This window comes from Dermochelys coriacea, chromosome 27 (genome assembly GCF_009764565.3).
Source record: "Dermochelys coriacea isolate rDerCor1 chromosome 27, rDerCor1.pri.v4, whole genome shotgun sequence".
In the NCBI taxonomy this organism is placed as follows: Eukaryota; Metazoa; Chordata; order Testudines; family Dermochelyidae; genus Dermochelys; species Dermochelys coriacea.
The window spans coordinates 12638242-12653225 of NC_050094.1; the positions used below are offsets into that span (position 1 = coordinate 12638242).

The 14984-nt window shown below is 49.4% G+C and overlaps 1 protein-coding gene across 6 annotated transcripts in view; it reads left to right on the forward strand.

Moving 5' to 3' along the window:
- The first annotated feature begins 2830 nt into the window (after positions 1-2830).
- STARD3 (StAR related lipid transfer domain containing 3) overlaps positions 2831-14984 on the forward strand; it is a 37795-nt gene continuing 25641 nt past the window's right edge. For 3 of the 6 annotated variants that reach the window (XM_043503549.1, XM_043503551.1, XM_038385678.2), the window contains exon 1: positions 2835-2992. The gene's annotated coding sequence lies outside the window, so the exon portion shown is untranslated. Of the gene's footprint in view, positions 2993-7551; positions 7626-14984 lie in introns of all 6 variants that reach the window. The other 3 variants (XM_043503550.1, XM_043503552.1, XM_038385674.2) reach the window with 2 other exon arrangements.

Consider the following 14984-nt stretch of genomic DNA (forward strand, 5'->3'; position numbering starts at 1 on the left):
TTTGGCTTCTCTGCTGAAGCTTTCAATAAGGAGGTGAAGTGGTGGTGGATTTTTGTGATATGGAGCCACACCTGCTAGGATCAGACAGTAACAACTTCCCACCCAAGTTGGGCTGGAGTAGAAGCAGTGATCTAGGTCTGAGGGTCTCTGTAATCCACCACCAGCCCCCTGAATTCTGCAGTGCTAATAGTAATAGTTGGCCATTAAGTCCCATGACCCATATGCTGTACTCAAAAGATGCCACTGAAATCAAGAACAGTTAGCAAAAAGAAAAGGAGTACTTGTGGCACCTTGATGCATCCGATGAAGTGAGCTGTAGCTCACGAAAGCTTATGCTCTAATAAATTTGTTAGTCTCTAAGGTGCCACAAGTACTCCTTTTCTTTTTGCGAATACAGACTAACACGGCTGCTACTCTGAAACAAGAACAGTTAGGTGCCTGAATAGTTTTGAGGATCTGGGCCCTAGTCTGTTTTCTTGCCTCTGAAGGTTATTAGCTCAGCTAATCCCACCTCACTACACCTTATTGTGCTCCTCCCAGTGTGTGTTTTAAGTACACACACGGGTTTGGCTGCCCAATGCAGCGTCATCAAGGGGTACCTTTGTTTTTGTACAGGAACTGGTTTTTGCTTTGGCTGTCATCGGAACGGCTCACAGCAAGGGCATTGTTGCTCAAGAGCAGCGTCTTGAGTGAAGCCAGCAATACCCTCATTCCACCAATTGACTTTTCACAAGGAAATAAATAAAGCTGCCAAGATGCAAGGTCCTGGCACCCGTCCCACTATGGACAAGGGCCAGTTTCATGTTATTAACAAAGTCAATCTGCATTCTCCAGTCAACACAGGCCTGTTTCTTTTCCTGATCCCTTCCTGGGGGAAGGTGGCAGACTTGTATGGGCTTGTTCTGAGCTGATACAATGAGGAATGCAGTGGACTACCCAGGTAGGAAATTCTGGCTCAGAGGGGGCTGGCTACCATATTGTACTGCCACTTAGGGAACATGGATTTGGGGCAGAGAGGTGAAGTGATTTCTCCAAGGTCATGCTGAATACAGATTTCCTGATTCCCAGTCTTGTTCCTCTAGCCAGAAAACCACACAGACTCCACTGACCTCTGTGGGTTTCCCCCACAGGCTGTCCAGGGTTTGCTGCCTCACTAACAATACCTACCAGCAAATGAGCTGAAAGTCAGGTGATATGCAATCCATCTCTTTCCAAGCGCCTGTGCTCACCCCACAGCCTGAAGGGCCCGATTCTCCTCTCAGTGATGCTTGCTTTGCAGCAAAGCAACTCCACTAACTTCAGTAGCTACTCATGATTTGCCCCAGCGTAAGTAAGATGGGCCTGATGAGTTTGAGGCGAACTGCTGAGGCTCCAAAGGGAGAATGGAGGCTGATGAAAGCTTTGGACCATTTCTAGACAGACAGTTGTCCATTCTCCCAGCCCTTGCCCGTCCTGCTTCTTGGACCTCAAGACAAGCTCCTGGTCCCGTGCTCAGATCACTGCTCGTCCCAGTCAGCTGAGAACATTGAAAATCCAGCTGACAGCCCTGACAGGAGAAGGGGGGCCATTCGCAGCACGGAGAGCAGGCACCAGCTCACCCTCATGTTATCCTATTGGGGGGATGGGAGGTGTCTGAGGGCTCCTATCTCCATGAGTCAAGCAGCAACCGGGATGCTGGCACCTCCGCAGATTCCTCAGCCTGGAGAGATCCGGCCCTATGCCACCGTCTGCCTGCACCGCGCCTATCCCCACAGGGAGCACCTTACATGAGACCCTTCCTAGCGAAGGGGCAGTGTCCTGCCCCCACAAACAGGGGCTCCCCCTCCCCATGAAGGGGTGTCCTCCCCCCACAATCAGGGGCTCCCCCTCCCCATGAAGGGGTGTCCTCCCCCCACAAACAGGGGCTCCCCCTCCCCATGAAGGGGTGTCCTGCCCCCACAATCAGGGGCTCCCCCTCCCCATGAAGGGGTGTCCTCCCCCCACAATCAGGGGCTCCCCCTCCCCATGAAGGGGTGTCCTGCCCCCACAATCAGGGGCTCCCCCTCTCCATGAAGGGGTGTCCTGCCCCCACAATCAGGGGCTCCCCCTCCCCATGAAGGGGTGTCCTGCCCCCACAAACAGGGGCTCCCCCTCCCCATGAAGGGGTGTCCTGCCCCCACAATCAGGGGCTCCCCCTCCCCATGAAGGGGTGTCCTGCCCCCACAATCAGGGGCTCCCCCTCCCCATGAAGGGGTGTCCTCCCCCCACAAACAGGGGCTCCCCCTCCCCATGAAGGGGTGTCCTGCCCCCACAATCAGGGGCTCCCCCTCCCCATGAAGGGGTGTCCTGCCCCCACAAACAGGGGCTCCCCCTCCCCATGAAGGGGTGTCCTGCCCCCACAATCAGGGGCTCCCCCTCCCCATGAAGGGGTGTCCTGCCCCCACAAACAGGGGCTCCCCCTCCCCATGAAGGGGTGTCCTGCCCCCACAATCAGGGGCTCCCCCTCTCCATGAAGGGGTGTCCTGCCCCCACAATCAGGGGCTCCCCCTCCCCATGAAGGGGTGTCCTGCCCCCACAAACAGGGGCTCCCCCTCCCCATGAAGGGGTGTCCTGCCCCCACAATCAGGGGCTCCCCCTCTCCATGAAGGCGTGTCCTCCCCCACAAACAGGGGCTCCCCCTCCCCATGAAGGGGTGTCCTGCCCCCACAATCAGGGGCTCCCCCTCTCCATGAAGGGGTGTCCTGCCCCCACAAACAGGGGCTCCCCCGCTTTGGCTGTACAATGCCCAGCAGCCCGGCTTCAGTCCCCCTCACCCCGCGATGGTTTCTCCCCACAAGCGGGGGGGGGTCCCGATCTCTTCCGGGGTCAAGGGTCACGCCGACGCCATGTGAAAGCGCCCTACGGCGAGCGCGGGGCCCGGAAGCGGCCTGGCCCGAGCCGGGATTCGCTTCCGGCCTGAAGCTGTCACCGGCGCCGGGACAGAGCCGCGGGAGGCGGTTGGGGCCATGAGCAGGTACCGGCGGGGCCGTCTCGTCCCCGGGGTCCGCCCGCCCTGAGACCCCCCCCCCCGCGCGTCCCCCCCGCGCCCGTCCGGCCCCCCCCCGTCCGATCCCCCCCCCCCGCGCCCGTCCGGCCCCCCCCCCCGTCCGATCCCCCCCCCCGCGCCCGTCCGGCCCCCCCCCCGCGCATCCCCCCCCCGCGTCTGTCCGACTCCCCCCCCCGCGCCCTCCCCCCCGCGTCCGTCCGTCTCATCCCCGCGTCCCCCGTCCCCCCCCGCGCGTCCGACCCCCGCGTCCGTCTGTCTGTCCCAGGGCTCCTCTCTCAGTGTCCCTCCCAGGGCCCCTTATTCCCCCCCCGCCGCCCCAGCTTGGTGTCTCTGTCTGCCCTCGTACCCCCGTGTCTGTGCCTTTATCCCCCCACCCCCCTTTGGTGTCTGTCTGTCCGTCCCCCTCCTCATGCTCTGCTGGGGGGTCAGGGCTCAGCTTTTCCCCCGAGCCTGAGTCTGTCCCTCCTGGGTTGTGCCCCCGGCTCTGATCCGGGGGGCGGGGTTGCAGGCTGTGATCTGTGCCAGGCCCGGGGAGCTGGGGGAGGCTCAGTCTGAGCCTAAAGGAGCCTCCCCACTTCAGGGGGATCCCTGGGGGTCAGCACTTTCTGTTCAGCGCCGTTGTCCGAGGGGCCCAGCTGATGCCTTTGTATGGCCCCGTGGCGAGGCTTTGGGGGTCATTGGTGTGTGGTCCTCATTGTGCACGATGTGCCTGTTAACCCCGTGAAAAGGCAGCTGGTTTGGAGGGGAGAAATAAGTGAACACTGATCCCCACAAATCCTCTGGCAGCAACACATGAACCAGTGTTCGCGACTGGGGGGCCAGGACTCCTGACTGCTACTGAGTGGCTGTGTGACTAAGCAAGTCCCATCCTCTCTCTGTCCTTCAGTTTGTGTGTGTGTGTGTGTAAAAGTAATAATGCTACTAGCAAAAAGAAAAGCAGTACTTGTGGCACCTTAGAGACTAACAAATTTATTAGAGCATAAGCTTTCGTGAGCTACAGCTCACTTCATCGGATGCATTTTGTAGCTCACGAAAGCTTATGCTCTAATAAATTTGCTAGTCTCTAAGGTGCCACAAGTACTGCTTTTCTTTTTGCGAATACAGACTAACACGGCTGCTACTCTGAAAGATGCTACTAGCTTCCATTTGTAAATTGCTTTGAGGTCTACGGGGGAAGAAGTTCTCACTTCTCCCACTCATCCGCAGGACAGCTCCAGCCATATAAGAGAGATTCCTCTCATTGGCCACTGCCAATACACCAGCTTCATGTTCTCTCTGTCCTGATGGTCCCGAAAAGTCTTTGAGAAACACTCGTCCCTTGGTACCAGCTATCAGAGTGTGATGGCTTATCTGTGGGCTCAGATTCTGGATTTTTCTCCCATTGCTAACCTGAGTGTTTGCAAGTGTTTATTTCAAAACTTTATCATTCTACTGATTCTTGGGAGTGTTAAAAATTCCCGAGGTTCTAATAATTTTAGATTAAAAAAACTCAACACTTAAAATGTACTTTTCACATTTTTTCTTTTTTTCTTTTAGTTTTTAGAACTGTTTCTCACAGCTCCTCAAATAAACACTTAAGCAGACTGATTATGAAAATATTCACTCTTTCCAGTCAGTCTTGAGTCACTTCCATTTCTAATTTTTTTCCATTCTACAAAGTTTGGCTTCAGCCATTCAGGAGAATGTGTTAGGTTGCTTTTGGAATTTTTTAAAATTTATGGAATTTAAAATCTGAGCCAGATTTGACCCTTTTACATTTTTGCACTAGCAGGAAATTTAAAAAAAAACCCTCAATACTTATGACTCTTATTATTGATATTGTGGTAGAGTTTGAGGCCGTGGTCAGGATTGGAGTCACGTTGTGCTGAGTGTTGTATAATTTAAATTGTTAAGCTGTTAAAACAGGAGCTGTTTCTTATTCTGTTTGCCTAGCATAATAGGGCTCCAGTCCATCTAGATACTTACATAGCCCTCATCCCATGGTATCCAAGTGCATCACAATTAATGCATTTTATCTTTGCAACACCACTGGGAGGGAGGGAAATATTATTCCCACAGGAAAGGTTCATTGATTTGCCCAAGATTACACACAAAGTCCAGAGCTAAACAGGGATTTGAACACAGATCTCCAGCGTCCAAATCCGGTCTCTTATCCCTTAGATCATCCTTCTGTATTGGTTGAGGCCTCTAGATGCTACAGGATTACAAAGAAGAAATAATATTAATATAGTTAAGAGTAAGTAAAGTCCCTGCCCCAAAGTGCTTACAGTCTGGCTAAACAAAGCAGATAAAGGGCCTGGGGAAAGGGTTGCAACATGCTAGAGCAGGGGTGGGCAAACTTTTTGGCCTGAGGGCCACATCGGGGTATGGAAATTGTATGTCGGGCCATGAATGCTCACAAAATTGGGGTTGGGGTGCGGGAGCAGGTGAGACCTCTGGCTAGGAGTGCGGGCTCTGGGATGGGGCCAGAAATTAGAAGTTCAAGGTGCGGGAGGGGGCTCCGGGTTGGGGTGCAGTGGGGGGTGAGGGCTCTGGAGTGGGGCTGGGGATCAGCGATAAGGGGTACAGGAGGGGGCTCCAGGCTGGGACAGAGAGGTTTGGAGGGCAGGAGGGGGATCAGGGCTGGGGCATGGGGGAGGGGTATGAGGGCTGGGGGGGTTGGGGTGCAAGAGGGTGCTCCAGGCTGGGACTAATGGGTTCGGAGGGGGATCAGGGATGGGGCAGGCTGTTAGGGTATTGGGGGGGGGGTGAGGGCTCGGGCTGGGGATGAGGGGTTTGAGGTACAAGAGGGGGCTCTGGGCTGGGATTGAGGGGTTTGGAAGGCGGGAGGGGGATCAGGGCTGTGGCAGAGAATTGGGGCGTGGGGGAGGCTCAGGGGTGCAGGCTCCAGGCAGCACTTACCACAAGCAGCTCCTGGAAGCATGTCCCCCCTCTGACTGTGAGGCACAGCCAGGGAGCTCTGTGCGCTGCCCTGTCCACAGGTGCCACCCCTGCAGCTCCAATTGGCCTGGAACCGCAGCCAATGGGAGCTGCGGAGGTGGCGTCTGCAGACAGGGCAGCGTGCAGAGCCGCCTGGCTGCGCCTGTGCGTACTGCATAGGAGACAGAGGGGGGTCATGCCAGCTGCTTCCTGGGAGCCCTGCGAAGCAGGGCAAGCCCCAGACCCCGCTCCCCAGCGGGAGCGCGGGATCAGTGCAATCCCCAGACCCTGCTCCCTAGCTGGAGCTTAGAGCTGGGTGTGGCCCACGGGCCATAGTTTGCCCACCCCTGTGCTAAAGGTAAATAGATCCAGTGAGTAAAGTCACCCTTGATCATATTTCGCATTAATCATTGATTAATAGATAAAACTGAGAGCAAATAAGGGACACCAGTTGTCTAGAAGAGTAGCAGTGTTATGGTTTAGCATTCGCACTGTAAATCTTGATTGACAATGGAATTTGATGTTTGGGCGGAGGGAGAAACTGACGATTACCAATGATTTTCTGATTTAAATCAAATCCTTCCAAAGCTGCTTTATGCACTAATTCGCCAAGGGCGCCATTACATTTAAGTGGCTTAAAACGATCTGATCTGTTTTTTTGGCAATAGTGATAATAAACAGGAGAGTCGACCTAGCAGGGAGGAGAAGAGAAAGCTCTGTAGACAGTAAACGTTTATTAGAAGCGTTCAGAGACAGATTTGCTACAGCTTTTAGCATATTTACTAATGCCACCTTGTGCTTCCATCCAAAGGCCTCAAGGTGCTATTATAAATATTAACTAGTTAAGCCTCTCTCCCCTTGCTGGGAAGTGGTATCATCTCCTGCCTACAGATAAGGAAACTAATGCATACAGAGATAAAGTGATTGGCTTAAAGTCATGCCAAATCATTGCTAGAACTGGGACCAGAACTCAGTTCCTGACTTGCAGACCCCCCTCTATCTGTTTAACAACACTTACCAGAAGGAATAAGCCAAGAATATCCCTAGAGCTTACTGTGACTTGCAGTGTCGAGAAAGCTATGTGGTAGTCACTCATCGATAACATGTAACATGAAAGGCAGGTGCTTATGTAGTAGTTGAATCTTCTGTTTTTAAAGGCTTGTGTTGAAAAATATATTGAGACCCTGAACTATGCAGGCAAATAAGAGTGATCCAAACACTGCCTTTGCTGGGCAGCTTGTCAGAATTAAGTCTGTTTTTTCTTGGTGCTACTTTTTTTTTTTTTTTTTTTTTGAAGTCTAAATACTATTGTTTCTGTTTTCTGGGGGTAGGAGGGTATGTCACAGGGGTCTGACTGTATTTACACCAGAGAATGACTCATGTTAGGAAATGTTTATCCTGTTAATCAGTGCAATTTTGTCCTTAATGAGGACAAACATTCGTGTTTAAAATACATTAGCTGGTTGTGATTAACCCTAACTTGTCCTGTCTCCATTAGCTACTAAGTCATGTGTAAACTAACAAGATTTTAAACATCATGTTGGAAAACATGTTGTCATCATCTCAGAGCCTTTATGATTCTCCACTTTCCTGTTCTTGCATTGTAGCTGCCCTCACTTTGCAAGCTAAGGACAAGGCTAGAGGGCCGGACTTTCAGGGGTCTGCCCATCCAACCTGACAGGTAGTGTCCCTGCTTTCCCCCCATGCCCAACCTCTGCTGATATACTTCGCCCCTTCTACTTCAGCCCTGGGATCCCTGAACAGCAGAAGTGTTGGATATGTCTGCTTTTGCCATGGCTGCTAATGATTTTTCACCTGGTGCTGCTAGGAGTATTGTCCAAACTTGGGTGCTGTAAAACTTTATGGTATGAGGAAAATGCTGCTGTCTGTGTTGGAGCGCTGCATTGATCTGAAAGTGCATACAAGGCAGCGTGCTTCTTGTTGGGTTGCTTGAAAGCAAAGATTCAAAGGTGTGCATTGGCCCTGGCAGCAGCTTCATGAGCAAACAAAGTGACCTAACTTTGCAATGACTGTTGCAACTCTCCCCACCCTACCGTAACGCTGATTACGGTCTACACTGAACAGTACAAAGTTCTTCTAAAGTTCCTTATGTGTTTATAAATCTGAATCTTTCTAAGCATTTGTGTCATATGGATCACCACCGGATCTGAGCACCTAGCCAAAGGTGATCACAGCATCATAAAGGATGCAAGTAAGAGGAGATTTTGCAACTTTAAATAAATAAATCTCCATTAAAAGTATAGTGCAATCTGATCAGTCTCTTTACACTGTGTGTTTTATTATTGATGCACTGCTACTAAGGGCATGGCTACCCTGGAAACTTCAAAGCACTGTCACGGGAACGCTCCCGCGACAGCACTCTGAAGTGCGAGTGTGGTCGCGCACAGCGCTCCTGGGAATCCACCTCTATGAGGGGATCCCAGCGCTCGGAGCCTGTTTACACTAGCACTTTAAAGCGCTCTCAGTTGCTGCGCTCAGGGGGGTGATTTTTCACACCCCTGAGCCAGCAAGTTAGAGCGCTATGAAATGTTAGAGTAGCCAAGCCCTGAGTGCATGAAACTTCGTAGACAAATACATCCACAGTTCCCTGTTCTGAGCAGCATACAAACTGAACCCAAGCCCTTGAGTGAATAAATGGTCTCTTGGTAAAATGAATGGCAGATTAAATGTAGATGAAATAAAAAGAAATGCTACTTCGCATGGAATGTAATCAGCCTGTGGGCAGTCACAGTTCCAGGAAGCTAGTGGCAAACTGGATTTTATCCATGACTGCATAGTAACCTCTGAAGTGCTATGGTGGGGCCCGAGGGGTCATGACCGTTCTCCACCCATGAGCCCCTTAATGCTAGAAATAGTTTGTGGATATGAGGTGAATTTTATTTCCTTTAAAAGCATCTGATGTTGGTCACTGCCGGAGGCCAGAAACTTAATGGAGTAATGGCCTAATAGCAAATCTTATGTTTCCTAAACCTACTTCCAGACAAACTCGATCTGTTGCATGTTTAATTCTAATCTTTACATGAGGCCCTGAAAGTCTCCTCATTAAGGTCGGTCTCTAAACTCAAGCTGGCAGCTGCTGATGATTTGTTAATAAAAACAGTGATTAATTACATCAGACCTTGAGATTTCATCGCACAGTTGTGAGACCTTGAGTTGCCAGTCTGCACGTTGGAGTTTCGCAGCTGATCTGCAGTGGCATGGAAATCAGCCTTCCGGAATATTTAGGCAGGGTGTTTTTTCTGCTGACTTGCAGGTGCAGGGATGGGAGGGAAGTGGTCGGTGTCAGACAGTAAACTCCAGGGGAGCTTGGGAGGAGGAAAGGGAAGAAGCGTAAACCCCAGGACTCAAAGTTGCTATGATCAGAGAGCACGATGGAGTTGGTGTGAACCAGAGACTCGAACAATTAAGTTGCCACTGAAGTGTTCTGAAAATTGTTTTGATAGTGTGAAGGGCTAATGAGGTGGCTGCACTGGGGGGGGGGGTGTTCGCTTGAATGGTGGAGACTGCAAATTGGATGCAGACAGGGTACTGTCGTTTTGAATAAAGAAGGAACCTAGATATGGCTGCATAGTGTGATCCTGATTTTTCTATAGGTTTCAAGGGATGTTGGAAAAATGGGGTAAGCTTCAGAAGGCTTTGGGGGGGCTCTTTTGATCCCCTAGTTGCCCAACATGGTTGAGAGGTGCCATCCGTCTTTATAGTGGCTCTCTGCAGTTAGCACGGCCCTTTTAAAGTCAACCACTCTGCACAGATAGTTGCCGTCGGGCACACACAACAGTAACATAGTCAGAATGCAGTAAATAGGGGTGGTACTCCTGAGGCAGGATGGGGGTGCCCTAAGAGCTGGCAGGGATAGTGAGTCACACAGCATGCTCTGTACAATTTGTTCTGCCCTAGTAAAGGAGAGTGAGTAAACTACCTTAGGGCATGCTCAGCCCTTCAGGATCAGTAGGCTGTATGGATCAGAGAACACAAGGCTCTTGTGGGCAGTGAGACTAAATGCCAGAAAATAGTTCTTTGGGGGGCTTACCCCATCATTCTGCTAGATCAGTGATACTCGCGAGCCGCAAGTGGCTCTTTAATGTGTCTCCTTTTTGCAGCACATATTAAAACCCTGTGTGATTGAATTATTAACTAATCAGGATGCTTTTACTATGCTATTAACCAATTGTAGTTGATAAAATAATACCTGATCAGTCATTTTGCTGTGAGAAAATATGCAATATATATATATATATAAACAGTAAGTAATGAATTCACACTGCTGTGGCTCTTTTGGGTAATGTTGATCACTAATTTGGCTCCTGACACCCTGAGGTCTGAGTATCTGTGTGCTACATGGTCCTGAATCAGAACACTGGATTGAAACCCCCGCTCAGATGTCCGTGTTTGAATCCAAATTGAACTCTGCAGTTTGGGTTCAGTTCCCTAACATACCCCTGGCCAGCTGCTGACCCAGGACTATTAGGAAGACTGCTGACACCTTGTCAGTTTTGAGCCGTAGCCTGAGCTGTAGCCGGAGGAAGTTAGGATATGAAGGAAGGAGAAGAGGCCAGCCTGTCCTGTTGACTCACCGCATGTGAGTAACCGCAAGTGCATTGTTTTAAAACAGCCCTCTGACCAAGAGTGAATTCTCGAGTGGTATTTTCCACCAAATGCATCCGATGAAGTGAGCTGTAGCTCACGAAAGCTTATGCTCTAATAAATTTGTTAGTCTCTAAGGTGCCACAAGTGCTCCTTTTCTTTTTGCGAATACAGACTAACACGGCTGCTACTCTGAAACTTCTCGAGTTAAGAATCCCTTGTCTGGTCTTCCTGCTGCCCTAGGTGGTGAGTGGTGGCTAGTGAAAGAAGCTCCAGAGATGAAAGGAACAGGAGTACTTGTGGCACCTTAGAGACTAACAAATTTAGTTGAGCATAAGCTTTTGTGGGCTACATCCCACTTCATTGGATGTAGCCCACGAAAGCTTATGCTTAAATAAATTTGTTAATCTCTAAGTTGCCACAAGTTCTCCTTTTCTTTTTGTGAATACAGACTAACACGGTTGCTACTCTGAATCCAGAGATAAAGTGGCTTAAAGTTCACTGTTCTGCTTGTGGGGGAAGACGCGCACGGCATTGGGTTTTGATTAACCTCTTCTTGTAACACCAAATACTCGATTGCTGTTAAGTCACATCACTGTAATGCCCAGCGTCTCCTGGGAGCATCTAGTTCAGTGATGGAAAGCCTCACGAGGTAGGGGAAGGAGAGTCGCCAGTGGAAACTGAGCCATGTGATAAGGCGTGTGTCATCGCTATAACTCTGACTGCAATTTGTCTGATCTCTGGGATTGTGACTGCTGATGGAGGGGGTGGAGTTGGAGAAACCAGGGGCCTGTCTACACCCAGGTCTGAGCAAAAATCTGAACTGGGAAGGGGGAAATGAAGCCCATCAAACAAATCCACCTTTGATTAGTGTCAGGCCTGCTCCATGAGAAGGCTTCACCCTGTTCTGGGGGGAATGAGAGCAGGTAATAAGGTAATTAATTGAGCGTTGTACAGTCAAATACACAGTCTGGTTCTGTTGGGACATAACTGGGTTGGAGTTGTGCAGCAGCAGCCTGCCCTCCCATGAAGTGGGGAGGCAGGGTCCTTGCCTCACTGAGTAGCCATCCCTGCTCGTGGGGATTAAGGAGTCTCCTCTGACTCCCAAAGAATTTACATGTCCCTGGCTCAGCGCCGATGGCTGCAATACCAAGCTTTGGGTGCTGAAAGGAAGCTGTAAGAGCTCTTCCTTGTTCCTTCTCGGGGGGTGGGGGGTAGCAGCAGTTTGTGGGCATCTGCCCTTCAGGGAAAGGGCACTCGTGTGGGGTACAGAAAACCACCCAGGATTAAACACAGTACAGACTCACCCCTCCAACCTGCACTGCTGGTATGTGGCCGTCTTGCCTGTTTGTCTCTCCCAGGCAGGGCTTTCATGAGATGAACCAGGATCAAGGGGTCTGAGGGGCTGATAATAGGGCACTGGCCCTTCAGCAGCATTGTGGCATGAAGTAGGATCACTGCTTCCCCTTCACAGCCCTTCCTCCTCCTGCTTGCAGAGCGAAATTCTGAGGTCAGGATGCCATCTGTGGGGGACGATTTAGGCATAGACCGGATGGCACCTGCCTAGGGCACTGCTACATAGGAAAGATTCTGCTATGGAAAGAAGCTGTCTTTGCAGTGGGCAATCAGCTATGCTGTGGGAGAGCACCTTTTGAGCAAGGATTGGAGGTGCCCCATGGAAAAGATGTGCTTGGATTCCTAAGGGAAGCAGAGGTGATGGGGAGAGGGCACCAAAATAACATTGTGTGGGGCATCAATATACTTATGCCCAGCACTGATCCTGCTCACACTTCTAACAGGTTTCAGAGTAGCAGCCGTGTTAGTCTGTATTCGCAAAAAGAAAAGGAGTACTTGTGGCATCTTAGAGACTAACAAATTTATTAGAGCATAAGCTTTCGTGAGCTACAGCTCACTTCATCGGATGCATTTGGTGGAAAAAACAGAGGAGAGATTTATATACACACACACACAGAGAACATGAAACAATGGGTTTATCATACACACTGTAAGGAGAGTGATCACTTAAGATAAGCCATCACCAACAGCAGGGGGGGGAAGGAGGAAAACCTTCTAACAGGGATGCTCTTTGCAAAGGCTATGGGGAGGTAGGGAGAAGGATTTCTTCTGTCTAGCACTTCTACAAACATCTCAGCAACTGTTTCCCCCCTGGCGTTGGAGCACCTTTCTTCCGCTCGTTCACAAGCCCACCTCTTCAAGTAACAATCCAGCAGTTAATAGCAGAGTTTGTAGAGGATTTTGAGAGGCTGTTTCTATAGATAAGCCCCCCCCACCCCCAAGCTTGTGTTAAAAGTAAAACTTTGCATTATCAGAATGGAGTCAAGAACCAGATTACAACCTTACTATTTACTTTTCTGCTCCCTCCATCCTTGTCTTTGTTCCCTCACTTTACAATGTTAACTCTTTGGGACAGGGCCTAGTACTTTGTGGGAGCTACCAGAAACAAATACATAATATGACCCAGGCAGTAACCTTCAGAAACATTGGTACATATGCTAATTTGTCCTGAAAGACTTTAAAGAGAAGCTGCAAAAGTTTGCTTTCAAAATCACGCCCCAAATTTTATAAAAAGAAAAGGAGTACTTGTGGCACCTTAGAAACTAACAAATTTATTTGAGCATAAGCTTTCTTGAGCTACGAAAGCTTATGTCAAATAAATTTGTTAGTCTCTAAGGTGCCACAAGTACTCCTTTTCTTTTTGCGAATACAGACTAACATGGCTGCTACTCTGAAACCAAACTTTATAAGATTCCAGCACCAGGGGAAAGTGTATTCATTAGATAATCTGTACCTGCCTTCTGGGGTGTTGAACATTAATTAACATTTGTAAAGTGGTGTGTAAGTGCTAATTATTGCTATGATCAAAAATGTAATTGCTGTGTGTTAACAAAATTACCTCTCTGCGATCCTGAGAGAGAGAGAGAGAGAGAGAGAGAGAGATCTGAGCTGTAGATGTTATGTCACTCTGGCAAAGAAACAGAGAAATCTGCAATGTGGATTTCTCCCCTTTATTAGGGAGTGTACAGTGGTGGTTACATTTGAAAACATGTCTATTCTCTAGGGAATCCAGGACTTTTTTAACTTCTAGTAAATCCTCTGTAGTTCATCCCTTTGAAAGGATTCAAGTCTAATAGTCTCTTGAGGCAGTTGGTCTTCTGATACAGTATTTGGTGTAAAATCTGCAACTATCAAAGGAGGTGACTTGAGAATTAGTTGTTAAAGCCATTTTATGAGCTGAGAACACACATCAGTAATAGGAAGTCTAGGGAGTGAGAGGCAAAGAGAAACTCTTACTAGACTGAGTCTTCTTACTGCAAGACATGTAATTAACATGCAAACCTGTGCTAATGGGAAATTTATTACTTAAATCAGCAGAACAAGGCAGTCCAAGTGGATGTTGACATGGTAGGCCCTATGTGCAGTGCATAGGATGTGACATAACCACACTTGAATGCAAATCCTTGCAGTGTTTTGACACAGGGTGTCTCTTTTGGGTAATAACATCTGTGTGTGTTAGCACGTCAGGCCTCATAGGACAGATCTGTGTGAAAGGCAGTGTGTTATTTGCATTTGGTGTTCTCTTCACGTTTATCTAATACTTAAAAAGTCTGTTGACAAGTTCAGATTCTTGGGCCCACTCGCTGCTGACTAAAGAGCAGGGCTGGCGAGATCCCAGAATAGTGTGGACAGATGCTATGCAAGCCACTTTGCCAGTGTCTCTCAACCCTGACCTGCAGCGCCATCTGCTTTTTCCAGGCTTGGACCTCTCAAACAGATAAACAGCCACTGCCAATCTCACTGAATCCTGAGGTGTCTTTGTGATGCGGATATTGGTCTGCTACTGGCTAGGGTGAGGCATGTCCCCTTTCACTTACAACAGACTAACACAGCTGCTACTCTGGAAAATGTAACTACTATATTTGAGTTCTTGGCATCTCTAGATGATACTTGGCACTTAATAGTACCATACAAACCCCAAGTAATTCTTGCAACACAGCTATGTGAGGTAGGTATTGTGCCCCTTGTACAGATTAAACTCTAGCTCAGCTTCCCTAAGTGACTCACCCAGGGCCACACAGTCAGTGGCAAAGCTGGGTTTTTATTATCTGTATGCAGTAGCACCGAGGAGCCCTAGTCGTGGACCGGAACCCTGTTCTGCTAAGCACTGTTCAAACACAGAAGAAAGAGACGGTCTTTGTCCCAAGGAGCTTACAATTTAAGTATGAGATGAGAAACAACAGGTGGATGCAGACAGAAGCGGGAGCACAAGGAGACAATAAGACAATACTGATTGGAAGGACAGGCGGTGATCTCAGCTCCTCAGTGACCCAACGGTTGTCAAATTTTTTTATAGGCATCGCAGCAAAGGAGCGTTTATGGAGGGATTTGCAGGAGGATAGGGAAGTAGCTTTGTGGA